Below are 17,069 nucleotides of genomic sequence, written 5' to 3'. Positions count from 1 at the left end.
ATGCGTGCAACACAAATCAACTAAAAAGAAGGATATAAGAGGCTGCCCATTTCAAGTGTGCCACACGGATGAACCACAAAGAAAGAAAGAAAAAAAACGCAATTGCTTCACTAATGAAGCCGTGCCAAATCGAAGTAAAATTAATGTGCACTGTGTCTGTCACAGTTTCCATGAGCTACAATTATGGCAGTTCAGCCAGCACGGGAATTAGGAAGAGTACACGGATTGGTGGAGACATCGGCCTCGTGGCCTCGAACAGCTTTGGCGCTTTGCAATTTGATCATTATCTTTTGAACATTAAACATTGAACATCATTTGAACATTGTCTTATCAGTACAAAAGCTCGCAGTGATTGCGTATGTGCGCCTATGCTTATCATATTGCTGTCTTTAGAAAACTGTGATTGATTTTAGAAGTATCGAGTGTAAAAAATAACGCTAGGAGGAGGCCCGAAGCCAGAAATAAGATAAGACAAATCCGTGAGCTACCGTAGTTTCCTTGGTCAGGCGATCACAGCGGCAAAGCTCCCTCTAGTAGGTCTCTTGTTTTTTTCTGGGGGGGGGGAGGGGATATACTTGTGACCCGTCATTGCGAATGTAGCTGAATGGCAACAGAGCCATATTTCGGTTCAGTGATTTGAGAAGTAAACGTTAAGCGCACACATCACCTTCTCCTCCGAGACCACGCACCCACTCGCTGATCTCGGAGGCCGACAGAACAAAACACTCGTTTACTTGCGGCCGCAATGTTCGCAAAAAATCACGGATATCATCGCGATATTTGAAACGCCGTTAGCTGTGTCTGCGGAATCTAGACGATACTTACTCGGGGTCAGCCTCTGAAAGAAAAGCAGAAATGAAAGTAAGGGTTACGTCAAGGCTCACCACGTGACCGATGTAACGTACCTCGAGGTATAAACCCAATGGACTGGCCTGGAGACTGGGGAACGTTGTCTGCAAGGGACCCCGGACTGAAGCCTGGATCCAACTCTGACAACGGCGCAGAGGACCCCATTACAGAGCTCTGCTGTAAGGCACGGTTTCAGAACTTCGTGGGCCGAGATCGGCTCCGCGGCTTCTGTGAGCTTTGGGACTCGCCGTCGACGATGAAAGCCGCGGTTGTGAGGTTCTGCCGGGCAGGGGCAGCACAGCAGTTTCGAGGATGTTTCACCGGTATTCTCAATTCTGAAAAATAAACGACAAGCAAAGAAAAAAAATAACAATCTCAGGCGCACTGGTCAATCATCGGGACAACTTCGGGTCTCCGAAACTTGGAGCTACGATGGCCCGACTTCCCCTCTTCGTCGCGGCTGCCAAGAGGGCAGCGAAGAAAAAAATAAGACAATGCAATCTACCGCCATAAGCACCGCTGCATCGTCGCTGACGCTGCCAATCGAGAACTTCGCATTTCGAAGTGAAGTCAGACCTCTAGAAGTCCAGGAGGGACCTTCGAGTTCGCTTGCAGCCTTGTGCTTTGTGTCACACAAGGTCGTCTAAATATATCGGTGTCCCGAATGCAAACAACATGCTTAGAAAAACAAATCGTAACCACTTATGGTGCTCTAGGAACCGACGTGAACGAAGATTTCGCGTCCACTCCACAGCCGGGACCAACCTAGCGTAGGTGCATCGTGTCCCCCATGGCGCGCGTGCTGTCTGCACTGTACCGCCGTTGCCTGATGACGTCGTACCTCGCGCCAACCAACCGGCATGCGTTACTAGTTTCTGCTCACACCTCCCACCTTTCAGCGCCGCTCCTTTGTCCCTCCTAGCTGCACGCTCACACTTCCTCTCCACATTCCGACCCCAACCATGCACCCAACACCGACCACTGAATCTCAACCCTTCCGGTGCCACGAAGAAAGCTATAGTAATCGTTGCAAACATCGGGTATCGGCCTTGTCGGTGCATTTTTTTATCTAGTGCTCAGAGCAGAAATTTGAAAGGATAGAAGTCCGTTTTGTCTCAAGTTGCGCTTGTGCGTGTCTCTACTTTTGTCCGTTTTATCCTAAGCATGCTGCTCTAAGCACTGGGACATTTAGCTATATTGACTTCCGCAGTAGCTCAGGTAATGCATAAATGTAATCCGCGCAGTAACGTAGTTCAACTGATGTGTCGCCACCTCTGGTGTGCGTACGCAAAAGTATGTTCCTTCTAAAATTTACTCTGCTAAATTTGGCTTTGATCCAGATATCTTCGCGGTAATCATATTTCCGTTTTACGGAATTAAAAAAATATACTTTGTTCCAGATAACACTACTCTATAGTCCCTGAGCAGGATTATTCAGAGAGGCGGACATCACTTGCATGAGAAATCAAATCACATCTTAGACCAACAAGAATCCACCAATTATGATTTGAATTAATTACTTTACGGCACGCATTGCAATATACAAATTGTAGCCGGTGAGTTTGGGGGGTGGGGGGGAACCGTGTCGAAAGGAATTTTCAGAATGACGCCACTTTGGAGATATGCGCCATCAACTTGCCCCTAAGAATACACTGTGGTTGCACTTACTTTTTTAACAAAACCCTCTTTTAGGCATTGGAGCACAAAAGCAACTGGAACGCCCATGTATTTCGTCCCACACTTTGGGAAACAATATCTCCAAACTGTTGTCCCAATGGAAATTTATATACGCAGAAGAATAAAGACAGTTCGAAAGACTTCGCCGGACGTTCCGCAGATGAAACCCTACAGTCCATTCTCCGTTGGGTCGAGCTCGGCACCAATGGCACCGAAGGCGCGAATGTACGTGACTAGACGTCCAGATTTAGGCGGGCGCTTTTACCGCCGCTGCTGCGCTGTCCGACGGCTTACGTGTGGGACGCAGATTTGGCCAGGTTTCGTCTCGCCAGACTTGGGGTCGGCCGAAAATTCTCCTACCCTCCCCCCTCTTAATTGGTGCCGAATCGGCTGTTCATTTTCGACGGTGCGGTGACGCTACCTCATTCAGAGAGACGAGGCAGGCGGCAAAGCGAAACGCTGCCCGAAGCGAGGCGGCAGCATACCTGAGACTTTAATTGCGATAGAAATATTGTGGGCACTCCAGGCGCATTTCTGCCATCGCCGTGAGGTTCCGTATATATATATATATATATCTTCGCCGCGTGCCGTATAATGTGTGTGCGAGGGTGAACCGGCGATCGCGACTCCGTCTCACGCACGGAAGGGAGGAAAGCGAGGAGGGAGCGCGCCGTCTTCCGCCGCGCGCAAGGCTCCGAGGGACGGTGCTTTAAGACACGTCGCCTCTAGCGAATTTTCGTGAATCTGGCTATTCATCTCATTCACCCACACGCAAGTCGTTTTAGGGACGAATACCTAGCATTGGGGCAATTTATTCCGACATTCAGTAGCGCGTCAGAGAGATCGCATAATTAAATCGAAGCAGTTTTGGCATAGATAGGCGGTGTACTCAAAGGCTGAAGAGTTTCTGTCGATGAAGCTTTAGAAAACTTGACGCAATGCAAAAGATGAGCAGCGTTGCGCGTTAACTATGCACAGTTGCCAATGAATTTCAGACATTCTGTGGGACAGAGATTGGGAGAAAGGGGAAGTGTCTGTCGTGGCGCTTACATGTAAAGCGAATAGCTTCCGAACCGATTTCATGTGAGGCTTCAAAGTGACACATGCCCTGTTTCAAAACCGGACGCACGATACATTCTCATCAAAGTGCGCCATTTGCTAGCCTTACGATCTGAACGGAGCCTATGTTCAGAGATGTGATGCATATTCTGTGTTATCAGAGATGGGTTGCTAAGCAGCTGCAGCTTAAGAGAAAGATCGCCGTTCTTTCGACGTTAGGCCTAAAAGCACCCGCGGGCATGAAGCCGCCAACAGGGTCTATACCAAGCAGAGTTGCGATAAAGGGACTTGCCCAAGGAGGCGTAGGGACTGACACCGATGTTTCCCGGAGAGCGGTAGCCGAACTTCGGGGTAGGAAGGATGCGACGTCAGGGCAGGAGACGAGGAGGTATACAGGGCGCGGCTGCAGGTGGGAGCGATCACCCGCCGAGCTGATGATTACGATGATGATAATGATGTTAATGTCTTGAGCACATACCCGCTCAAGGAGACTGGTTGACCGTTACCGCTGTGTAGGCACCCAAGCAGAACGTTTTCGCATGCACGTTGCAGGCGCTCGCTCTTGCCAACAGAAAGGGCGTGTTTGTTTGTTGAACCTCAAATGGACGCAATCCAATGTGGGGCTATGAATGGAGATTACGTCCTAGGGGGGGGTCAAAATATAATTTTTAGGAAGAATAAAGTGCAACCAAATATTATTATTGTTAAGCATGTGGGTGCTGCACACTATGGGAGATCGGCAAGTACAGCTAGATGTTCCAAAGCGACGTTCGAAAAAAAATTTATAGCAATAATGAAAAGTAGGCAGCATGAAAAGACTTATTTGGTTGTTAGCGTAAATAGAAAGAAAAATTACAAAATGAGAAAGAGAGCTTGGTTTAGAAGCGTGTCTATAGTAATTTCCCTGAACATTCTTTTTTGTTTTAAGAAAAAAGGAGTAATTATCAAGGACATGGGCAAATAGCGACAATTGGAACGAAACCATCACGTGATGTTTCGCGATTTTTTCCAGGTGTGTCTGCTGAAGTATGCTACTAGGGGACACTTCATGGTTGGTTCTATTAGTTAAGGCGATGACGCGTGTCGGTACTGCGGCGTTAGAGGGGCTTCAGGATTAGTCATCGTCACAAGCCGCACTATAACCCGCACAAAAAATTATTGAGAAGGCATTCAAATATAGTTGATCAATATTGAGTTTTTTATTGAGGAATTATTGAGTTTGTTGGAGAATTGTTGGGTTGAGTGTTGAGGACTCTTGAATATTGGCCACTGAAATTTAATTGATACACCATTGGGTATTTCACTGTTGAATAATTGTTAAGTTACCATTGAAAGTCTATTGTGCTTAAACAACCCGTTGTGTTCGCTTTGTTGAATGGTTGTTGAGTTACCATTGATTCTGCGTTGAACTGACGTTGTGGTAGTTCTGTTGACCTGTTGTTGAGCTATTATTGCAACAGCACTGAAAAGCACATTGTGGCACAGTTGAGATGGCATTGAGATTTGAGAAGTCGCCATTGAAATATGATTGACGTTTCGTTGGGCTAGTGGATTTTCATTCATATATTGAAATTGCTTTGCTGTTCACACTTGCATGCCCCGGTGCCTGCTCATAACTTTCCCGAACACAAACAAAATCAGAGGAGAGACTGATCAACTTGAAGTACCTTTATTTAAACTAAAGATGTGTGCACGTGAAACATTATTACAGTACATAAGGCACCACTACATCGAACCTGGAGACATAGGCTAGTAGTACCTACAGCACTCTAGCAGTGTCAATACATCTGAAAAACCTATACATATGAATTCAACCAAAATGATCATTCTGGTTTTCACTTTCGAGATAAGTTTATGACTAGAAGGCAAAGCGACTCAAATGGCAGGGCTTAGCGTACCCTTGTAACAACCAACTTTGAATACATGAATACTTGGAGCTGCTTGCGTGTGAATACACAAGACATCTGAATATGTTACATTAAAATGTTTCGCACACTAACACATCACAGGAAAAGCTACGGCTGATTGTGAGAAGGCAAAATAACAGACTTGAAACAAATGACTTCACATAAATATATACACGCTTCAGCGCACGTCTTTCAACGCGATAAAAATTTAATGAAGTAACAAAGTAGACTTGCCTGAGCTTTGTCTTCGAGATATATTTTCATGTAGCCCAATTATTTTATAAAATAACATCACTCAACTTAGCTATTATTTGACGAGACATCATTCAGAAAGTTGTCGGGCATGAACACCTGAAATATGTTTCTGACAAGCCAGGATTGCTTTCTTCAGAAATAAACTTGTAAAACTTTTGTGTAATGAATGCAGCTTATCTCCCTGGCACAAGACTTAAGGTGAAAGGTATTGGCAGAGCAGTCGATAAGAGCAGATTGCGAGGAGAGAAAATCGAGGCCGAGAATGAAGTCGTGGAGACAATGAGCAATCACGGTGAAGAGGAAAGGACTGTGGCGGCCGGCGATGCTAACACGGGCCGTAAACATTCCGATGACGAGCACAGTACCACCATCTGCAACGCGGACGACACTTGCCGACGCTGGGGCGAGGAGCTTGTTCAGTCGTCTTCGGAAAGCAGCACTCATAATAGAAAGATGTGCACCTGCATCGATGAGTGCCGTAACAGGATAGCCATCAACGTCAACGTGAAGAAGGTTTTGGTTCGTGTGTTACGTGAGCAGAGGATTTGAGGGCAGGGTGGTTAACACAGCTTCACCTCTAGAAGCTGGAGTGCCTAGTTTTCCGGCTGGATTCGGGAGGCGATAGGCGACGGTGAGAAGCGATGAGGTTGGGGCGAACGAGACTGATGGCGTCGAGGTGAGGGCGAGCGGCTGTAGCGAAGGTTCGGGCAGGAGCATCAGCGGCAATGGGTTAATGGCGGGTGGCATATGGAACAGAAGGTCTAAAGGGGCGGGAATGAGCGGCGGTGTATGTCTGAGAAGGTGGTGGCCATTGGTTGCGGCAGTGACGAGCGACGTGGCCGATGTGACAGCAGTGGATGCAGATCGGCCTGTCATCAGGGGTACGCCTTTTGGACTGGTTTCGGCGAGATGTGGAAGAAAAGGACTGCCGGGGACGAGGAGGACTGCTAGAGAACTGGGGAACCGTGGGTGGAGACGATGAACACACGAAGTTGAGACCCAAGTTCTAATTCCTGCCTGACAACGGCCTAAATCAGCGCAATCGTGGTTGCTGGTGGATAGGGAGGCGTCGCGGAGAAAGTTGGGGAACAGGCGGCCTCGAGCTCGCGACGAACAATGCGGATTACGCCGTCACAGGGGGTCGTCTGACGTGGTCGACCCTCACCTTTCGACGTAGTGGTAGTGTTGGGTAGCCGCGTGGTGTGACGTGTGATACGGTGGCTCTTAGCTTGTTCAAGGCAACGGCATTCTTTGATGATGGCATTGATAGTCGAGGCATGGGCGAAAACAAGCAAATTTAAAGCATCGTCAGCGATGCCTTTTAGCACATGCGACACTTTATCTGCTTCAGACATAGTATCGTTAGCTTTGAGGTATAGAGCCAAGACGTCGAGGATGTATGAAACGTACGGCTCTGTAGATGTTTGAACACGAGACGCAAGAGCCTTTCTCGCGGCAGCCTTGCGCCCAATGGGGTCACCCTGAGCTTTTCTTTGAAAGTGTCCCAACTGGATGTCTCGTCGTCATGCCCAGCAGGGGCGTCTGCGTCAGCAGGCGTTTGGTGTGTTGCGACACCACGTACCCGAAAACACGAGGGTTGGCCCCTCCCGCGTGTAGCCGTGCGCGGCTTAGCCGTGTCTAGAGAAAGGGGGATCCTGGTGGTTAAGCTGATGCTGGGTGTTTGGACCTTTAAGGCCCCCCGGAGGAGCCAACACACCCCTTTGGCCTCTGCTTCACATAGACGGCACCCCCGGGCTGACCCACCCGGGAGAAATCGGTAGTTGCCTTTTCCTGTCTCTCTCTCCCTCCAGCCTTCGTCTTTCTCTCACTTTTCATCTTTCCTGTCTTCTCCTTCCTTCCGCTTACTTCCAAATTTTCCAGGCAGCAAGGGTTAACCTTGTGTGATTAGCCAACCTTGGTTATTTCATATTTGGTTATAGTGATGACGTACAGCTGGCGTTTACAGGACCTGTTCTTACAGTCCCTGTAGCGTCCCCTTGTAGGACTCCATGGTGGGTGGCTGACGTTATTGCCGAAAATTCAATTCCTTTATGGCAACATCCTTCCCTCCACTTCCTGATCGCCCTCAGAAAAGAGGGCGCACCGATGAAGTATTCCAGTTTTTTGGACGGCAAAAAGAATCTTTCCCTCGTTTTCACGTGATCCACTCTGAAAAACCAGATAAACCAGTAAGAACTATCTCACCCTTCCTTGTTTCGAAGTCATTGACTGAAGTCTTTGGTCCTGGATATAAGGCGTCGAGGATGGCAAGCAGTGATCTCCTCTTGGAGCTCCGCGATCAATAACAATATGAAAAATTGTCAACACTAGTTTCATTTGGGGAAACCCCAATTATAACCCCGCACCGCACGATGAACACCACCCGTGGTGTTGTCTCTGACTATGACTTGATGGAGCTCACTGAGGCTGAACTCTTGGAGGGCTTCAGTGACCAGAATGTTATCAATGTTAAACGAATTAAGATGAGGCGAGATGGAAAAGAGATCAAAACGAAACACCTGATACTCACCTTCGGCTCAAGTGTCCTTCCCGAGTCCATCGAGGCCGGTTATATCAAACTTCGGGTTAGGCCATACGTGCCCAATCCTCTTAGATGCTTTAAGTGCCAAAGGTTCGGTCACAGTTCACAGAACTGTCGAGGCCGGCTGACTTGTGCCAAGTGCAGTGACAAAGAACATTCCTCCGAAACATGCTAGAACACTCCACATTGTGTCAACTGTGATGGCGAGCATGCCGCATACTTGCGGTCCTGCCCATCCTGAAAAAAAGAAAAAGAAATTGTGGCCATAAAAGTAAAAGAAAATATCACTTTCAAGGAGGCACGGAGGCGGGTGTCATACCTGTCTAAGAGCAGCTTTGCCGATGTGGCGCGTAGGGGAGCAGCGGCACAACGGCCTCCGGCGGCTGTCCGACTCACAGACGGTGAGTCGGCAGTTACGCCATCCGCCCCCGCGGCGGTTGCAGCTAGCGCTGCCCCGTCAACACAGCAGACGGGGCCATCAACTCCGAAAGTGGGCGCAGCCGAGGCTGCCCCAACCTCCCCGGCCCCTTCCAGCGCTGGCAACAGCCGGCGCAGCCAAATCCACCAGGGAGCCCCATCAACCTCCGGGCTGGTGGGCGCAGGGGTCTTGCCTTCCAAGGCGGGACTCTCCCTGGTAACGTCTCGCTCGGAAGAACACGTGTCCAGCGCCTCACAAGAGGCGATGGACACCACACCTATCTCCACGGCGCGCCAAGCGCCTAAGGAGCGGCGAGGCTCCCTCGAGCGCTCCAGAAAGGGCAAAATCCCGATTACAGGGCCCCGAAAGAGCTCTGTAATCTAAGCACTTCCGTTTCCGTACACACAGCACCTATTTACTTTCAACATGGATACACAAATCATTCAATGGAATGTCAGAGGTCTTCTTAGGAACCTTGATGATGTGCAAGAGATTATACACAAACACAAACCAAAAGTGCTGTGTCTACAGGAAACACACCTAAAATCACAACACACAAACTTTCTCCGACAGCATGTTACTTTTCGCAAAGATCACGATGATGCAATCGCAACATCGGGAGGTGATGTAATTGTAATCCAAAAGCGCATAGCATGTCAACATTTACAGCTGCGAACGGCCCTTGAAGCAGTGGCGGTTCGAATTGTTTTGCTAAACAAATTTATCACTATTTGCTCGATTTATATACCCCCACACAACAAACTAAGCAAACATGAATTTCAGTCCTTCATAGATGAATTGCCAGAAGCTTACGTTGTACTTGGGGATTTCAATGCGCACAACAGCCAGTGGGGCGACTCTCGTATAGATGCGCGAGGTCGTCTTGTTGAACAGTTCCCCTTCTCTTCTGGTGCATGCCTGCTGAATAAGAAGGCACCCACGTATTATTCTCTCGCCAGCAGAACATTTTCATCAATTGACCTCAGCCTAGTTTCCCCGTGTATACTGCCTGAACTCGAATGAGAAGTTATGAACAATCCTTACGGGAGCGACCACTTCCCCATATTGATAAGAAAATCTAAAGAAAACGAATATCCTCCACAAGCTCCTAGGTGGAAGATAGACACAGCCAACTGGCAGAAATTTCGAACTCTCTCTAGCATCTCATGGGCTGACTTCGTCTTTAGAAATTGATGCTGCTGTGGATTATCTTACAGCATTCATAATAGATGCCGCATCAAAATGCATATCTGAAGTAAGTGGTTTGGCATGCAAACCACGTGTACCGTGGTGGAACAGTGAATGTCGGACCGCCCGTAAGGATCAGAACAAGGCGCGGCGGTTGCTGCGAGCTTCTCCCACCGCTGAGAATCTTGTCAAATTTTAAAAAATAAAATCCCGAGGTAGGAGAACCCGCCGGCAGGCCAGAAGAGAAAGTAAATACATATAAATCCCTCTAGTAAATACACAGGGCGATACACAGAAAGATCAGGCCGACTCACTTGGGGAGCACTTTGAGAGTGTATCAAGCTCAAATCATCATTCGCAATCCTTCCTGAAATATAAACAAATAGAAGAATGCAAGCCACTCATCAATAAATGCCGACAGAATGAACCGCACAATTGCCCTTTTAGTGCTGCCGAGTTGAAAGCTGCCTTGAGCGCATGCAAGAGTTCCGCACCAGGATCTGATAGAATCATGTATGAAATGCTCAAAAACTTATACAATGACACTCAACTTACACTACTCACAATTTTCAACACCATCTGGGAGCAGGGTACCTTCCGACCGCGTGGAAGGAAGCCATTGTGGTCCCTGTTTTGAAACAAGGCAAAGACCCTTCCTCGGTGGCAAGTTACCGCCCGATAGCCCTCACAAGTTGCATTTGTAAGGTGTTTGAAAAAATGATAAATCGGCGACTCATTCATTTCCTTGAACAGAGCAAAATGCTTGATCCTTATTAGTGCGGCTTCTGAGAAGGGCGCTCCACAACCGATCATCTCGTACGTGTTGAAGGGAATATCCGGGACGCATTTATGCATAAACAGTTCTTCCTATTGATATTTCTCGATATGGAAAAGGCGTATGACACAACGTGGCGTTGCGGAATCTTAAGAGACCTATCAGAAATGGGCATCCATGGTAATATGCTTAATATATTAGAAAGCTATCTGTCAAATTGTACCTTCCGGGTAAAAGTCGGCAATGCACTCTCACGTCCTTTTACGCAAGAAACCGGTGTACACCAAGGAGGCGTGCTCAGCTGCACGCTCTTTATCGTGAAGATGAACACGCTTCGTGCTTTGCTACCACCCGCCATCTTTTACTCTGTCCACGTAGGTGACATTCAAATAGCTTTCAAATCTTGTAACCTTGCAGTCTGCGAGAGACAGGTACAGCATGGCCTGAACAAAGTGTCGACATGGGCAGACAGGAATGGATTTAAGATCGATCCTAAAAAAAGCTCTTGTTTTCTTTTTACAAGAAAGAGAGGACTTATCCCAGATCCTTGCATAGAACTGCGTGGACAACAGATACCTGTAAACAAAGAACACAAATTTCTAGGCGTCATACTTGACTACAGACTCACTTTCGTCCCCCACATTAAGTATCTTAAAGAAAAATGTCTGAAAACAATGAACATAATCAAACTTCTATCCCAGACTACATGGGGTGGTGACTGGAAGTGCTTAATGAATCTCTATAAGAGCCTCATTCGATTACGACTAGACTATGGCACCATGATTTATCACTCTGCTGCCCCGAGCGCACTAAAGATGCTAGACCCACTCCACCATCTAGGAATCCGACTGGCCACTGGCGCTTTCAGAAGGAGTCCCATACAAAGTTTATATGTAAAATCAAATGAGTGGTCACTTCATCTGCAGAGAACATACATCAGCCAAACATATTTTCTGAAAGTCCACTCAAATCCACAACATGCCTGTTTTAATACCATTAATGACATGACATATGCTACACTCTTTCGCAATCGTCCCTCTGTAAAACAGCCTTTCTCGCTGCGTGTGAGGGAGATTAGTGAAGAAATGCATGTTCCACTCCTCGAGTTTCGCCTAATGCATCCAGCCAAGCTGCTACCTCCTTGGGAGTGGCAGCTCATACAATGCGGTGTATCTTTCGTGGAAGTCACAAAGCATGCTCCAGAGATTGAAATCCAAATGCATTTCCGGGAACTCCAGTACAAATACGCCTGCACGGAGTTCTACACAGATGCATCGAAGTCACGCGACGGGGTGTCCTATGCAGCCGTCAGTCCATTCTTCTCGGAATCCGATTTACTGCATCCGGAAACTAGTATCTTCATGGCTGAGGCCTACGCAATACTGTCGACCGTGAAGCATATAAGGAAATCAAAACTCAAAAAATCAATAATATATAGGGACTCCCTAAGTGTTGTGAAGTCTTTGGTATCGTTCTGTAAGCACAAAAATCCTATAATAATTGAACTCTATTCCTTCCTATGTAAAGCATATGTATCTAACCAGCATGTGATAATATTCTGGGTGCCTGGACATAGGGGCATCCACGGTAACGTTCTAGCGGACCAAATGGCCACACCAATTGCATCACACACTGTTAATTCTACCGCTGCAGTCCCTGTCGCAGACCTGAAACCTTTCTTAAGAAGGAAACTGCGAAACTACTGGCAACGCTTGTGGGACCTGGAAACAAATAATAAGCTGCATGTAATAAAGCCACAATTATGTTTATGGCCTCCTGTAACAAAATCACGCCGGACAGATGTCCTATTCTGTCGTCTAAGAATAGAACACACTTTTGGCACGCATAACATTTTACTTACTGGAAATGAGCCCCCAACCTATGGGAGATGCGGGGAGAGGCTGACCGTCCTCCATGTCCTCCTGGAGTGTCGGAAAGCCGAATCTGACAGAAAGAAACATTTTCCATTAGCATACAGGCAGCACATTCCCCTTCATCCTGTAATGTTACTCGGCCCAGAACCACTCTTTGACACTAACGCAGTCCTAGACTTCCTGAAAGATGTTGTGTCACATGTAATTAGCCCTATACGTTCATAGCGTCTCCTCTCTCCAGAGGATGCCGCTGTGATAGCTATTTTGTATAGCACATGCCTCTCGGCCCTTGCGTTTCAAGGGATCTGGCGAGGCAGTAGTGCTTTTAGACAATTTTAGTCTCTCGCATATTTCATATAATGCATCATTCTTTTTAATGCATTTTAGTGATCATAGTACACGTCATTATTCATTGCCAAAATTTTATTACGGGTCATTTTATGGAATTTACACAAACTGTTTTAGGCCCCTCTACAGCCAAGTCACATTAAATTCACAGAGCCCATCAGACCACAACATATTCATTACCACTAGCATGGCGCTCTTTGGCCATACCTGGCCCTTGCGCCATCAAACCTCAAACATCATCATCATCGTCGTCATGCGTTTGGTGCCACACGCGTGGGGTGCCGCCGAGATAAAAGATGACATCGGCAAGCATGATCATTGGATCTCACCTATTATCAACACTGGCGTGTTCATAGAGCTTGATCCATTCGTCAACGTCCTCTCCCTTCAGGCCAGAAAACACACCAAGGTCACGATGTTGGGCAACCGTGATGATTGGAGCAGTCGGACAAGCCCAAACCGTTGCAGACGCGGTCTCGTCACCGGGAGGCATGGTGACAAGCTCGTTGTACCGACCACTCCGGAGTTCCGTGGCGAGGACGGGGATCGCTGACCTCCACCAGAATGTTACGTGTGGAAAGACACAGATGAAAGGGGATATATACAAGCTATTTACGCGGGAGCCAGACCGCCAGGGTGACACTCGCTCGCGCCAAGGGCACAGACCCACTTCGTCGTCGTTCTCGCGGCAGCTCGTCACTTGAACATCGCTCGACGATATCGTATTAATATATAGGGAAACTACATGCATTGGCGATACTGTTATTTTGCAAAACGATTTACCTAAAAGACAAAACTGGCGCAGAGAGTCACATATGCAAATACACTCACACAAAACTGTCCACATGCGCTTTGCTGAAAAGTGTATGCCAGAAGCCGTATATCATCTATCCGGTTCCCCATTGCAGATTGTTTCCGAGTACAAGTACTTGGGTGTACTGCTCAAACCGTCCATATGTTGGCACAGGCACGTTGATTTCATTACAGGAAAGGCATGCAAAGTGTTAGGATTTCTACGGCGCAATAAAAGACTTTTTCCCCAGCAGGCTCCTGATCTCCTGTACAAATTCTATGTTAGACCCATTTTAGAATATGGATGTACAGTATGGGACCCTCCGACGCGTAACGACCGAGATAAACTTGAGAGAGTTCAGAATATAGCAGCACGGTACGTAATCGGCAACTATAAAAGAAACCTTAGTATTACTAGTGCAAAACAAACATTAAAATGGTGCACCTTACAAAAGAGAATGCAGGCACTACGCTTGATACTTTTTCACAATATATATTATGGCCAAATCGAAATAGACCGTAGTAAGTATATTCTTCAGCCCCATTATATATCCAGACGAGCAAATCACGACCTCAAGCTTAGGGAATCCAGTTGTAGAACCAAGCTTTTCAAAAGCACTTTTTTCCCCAAAACCATTTTAGAGTGGAATCGACTGCCTGTTGCCGTAGTTGGTGTACTTAATAACGAACACTTCAAAAACACTCTTTGATATTTCCTTCTTTATTTTTCAGTATATAGTAATTGTAGGGTTTGCTATGTTACATGGTGCTTTATTTCTTAACTGTATGATGCCGTTTCCTACCCTTCTTTTGTCATGCTGTACATACATATTTTGATGTATCATTTTTGTCCTCTTGCGGGTTTTTTTCTCTTTCATTGTATTGTATTGTTTAATGCTGTTTATTGGACGCCATAAGCTGCTTATTGATGTATTTAACCCCACACACTAATGCCTGAATAGCGCTGTGGGTATGAGAGTAAATTAATAAACAAATAAAGAAGCAACACGGGATGTCATTCTTAATAATTAAGGACATAGCGGGCACCATTGACCATTTCTAAAGCATCAATGATAGGGTAGCAGTACTCGTAATCAACCAAATATGAGATATGGATTAAAGGTCTCTGCTCCAACATCCAGTCACTACGATGAGGAAGTGGATAAGTTTTATCAAACGATGCTGAATGAGAGATGTGAAAAGTGCAAACTCGGTATGCAGCAGTAATTGGGGACTTCAATGCAAAGTGGGGAAAAGGCAGGCGTGTCAACAGGCAATTGGTACTACGGCATCGATCCCACAACCGCTACAGGAGACATGCAGGTAGAATATCCCCTAATAGGTAAAGAAGAAAAAATTGATTTCATAAATTCTGCTGATCCCAGCATAGTGCAGGATGTAGATGTGATAGGTAGTGTAAAGTGCAATGATGATAAGTCAGTGAGGGCAACGATTCACCTCAATTTTTGCAGAGGTAGAGTAATATAACTCAAGCAGAAACAAGACAACTTAGGGGCAGCAAGAGTAAAAGCAGACAAATTTAGGCTTGCATTAGCAAACAAATATGCCACCTTAGAATAGAGAGATGATGATGATGACATAGAGGTAATGTTTGAAACCGTAACTAGGTTTGCTTTAGAAGCAGCAAATGAAGTGTTAGGCAAGGTACCAAGGCAACCAGTAGGCAAGCACTACCGAGTAACAAATTGCGTAATAAACAAACGAAAAAGACTGTAAATGTCCAACTCAAGAGATAAAATACAATTTTTGCAACTGCAGAAACTAATCAACTCGGCGAAAATAAGTGATATTCGAAATTAAGACGTGATAAATACTGAAGAAGCCATAAATATTGGACGCAGCCTGAAATCAGTCAGAAAGAATCTTGGTATAGGGCAAACCATGATCTACGGACTGAAAGATAAGCAAGGTAATATCATCAGCAATTTCGCAGGTATAATGAATGCAACGCGAAAATTCTATACTTACCTGTACACTACTCAGAGGACTCGGGAGTACTCCATTCAAAACAATTATGAACAGGATACAGAAACTCCTCCTACAATTTGAGATGAGGTCAGAAGGGCCTTGAAAGACATGAAAAGTGGAAATGCGGCAGGAGGAGATGGAATAAGAGTAGATTTATTCAAAGATGGAGGAGACATAATGCTAGGAAATCTGGCGGCTCTCTATACGAAGCGTTTTTCGACTGAATGGGTCCCAGAAAACTGGAAGAATGCAAACATTACACTAATCCAGAAAAGGTAGAAGCTAAAGAACTGAAGAATTATAAGGTCATTAGCTTTCTCTCCGTATTATACAAAATATTTGCTAAAATCTTGTCCAATAGAATAAGGGCAACGCTGGACATTGGTCAAAAAGGGAACAGGCTGAGTTCAGGAACGGATGCTTTACAATAGATCACAACCACGTCATTATTCAGGTTATCGAGGAATCCACAGAGTACAATAAGCCTATCTATGTGGCTTTCATAGAAAAAGAAAAAAGCATTTGCTTAAGTAGAGATATCAGCAATCATGGAGGCATTGCTTAATCAAGGAGTAGAAACCGCTTATGTAAGTAACCTTGAATATATCTACAGATTCCACAACCACCTTAATTCTACAAAACAATTGTACGAAGTTACCTATAAAAAAAGGGGTTGGACAAGGAAACACAATCTCTTTATTGCTATTCACTGCGTGCTTGAAAGAAATATTCAAGCTATTCAACTGGGAAGGTGTAGGAGTAACGATCGACAGCGAATACCTCAGCAGCCTCCGATTTGCCGATGACATTGTTCTATTCATCAACACTGCAGAGGAGTTACAACAAATGATTGAGGAACTTAACAGGGAGTGTGCAAAAGTGCTGTTGAAGATTAATATGCAGAAGACAAAGATAATGATGAATTACCGGGCAAGGGAAGAAGAGTTCAGACTCTCATGTCAGCCTCTAGTCTGTGAAGGAGTACGTTTACCTAGGTCAGCTAATCACAGGGAACCCTGACCATGAGAAGGAAATTCACAGAAGAATAAATATGAGATGGATCACATACAGCAGACATCGTGAGCTCCTGACTCGAAGCTCACCATTATCATCGAATAGGAAGATACATAATACGTGCATTTTATCGTTGCTGACATAAGGGGAAGAGACTTGGAGTCACAGATAAGCTTGAGAACAAGTTAAAGACCGCGCGAATAGGGACGGAACGAAGAAACCTAAGCATAACTTTAAGAGATAGAAAGTGAGCGGTTTGGATCAGAGAGCAAAGCGGCGTAGACGATATTCTAATTCACATTAAGAGAAAAAAATTGTGCTGGGCAAGTCAAGTAATGCGCAGGTTAGATAACAGTTGGAACATTAGGGTGACAGAATGGGC

Source organism: Dermacentor andersoni, chromosome 7 (assembly GCF_023375885.2).
Source record: "Dermacentor andersoni chromosome 7, qqDerAnde1_hic_scaffold, whole genome shotgun sequence".
NCBI lineage: Eukaryota > Metazoa > Arthropoda > Arachnida > Ixodida > Ixodidae > Dermacentor > Dermacentor andersoni.
This window is presented reverse-complemented; position numbering follows the sequence as displayed.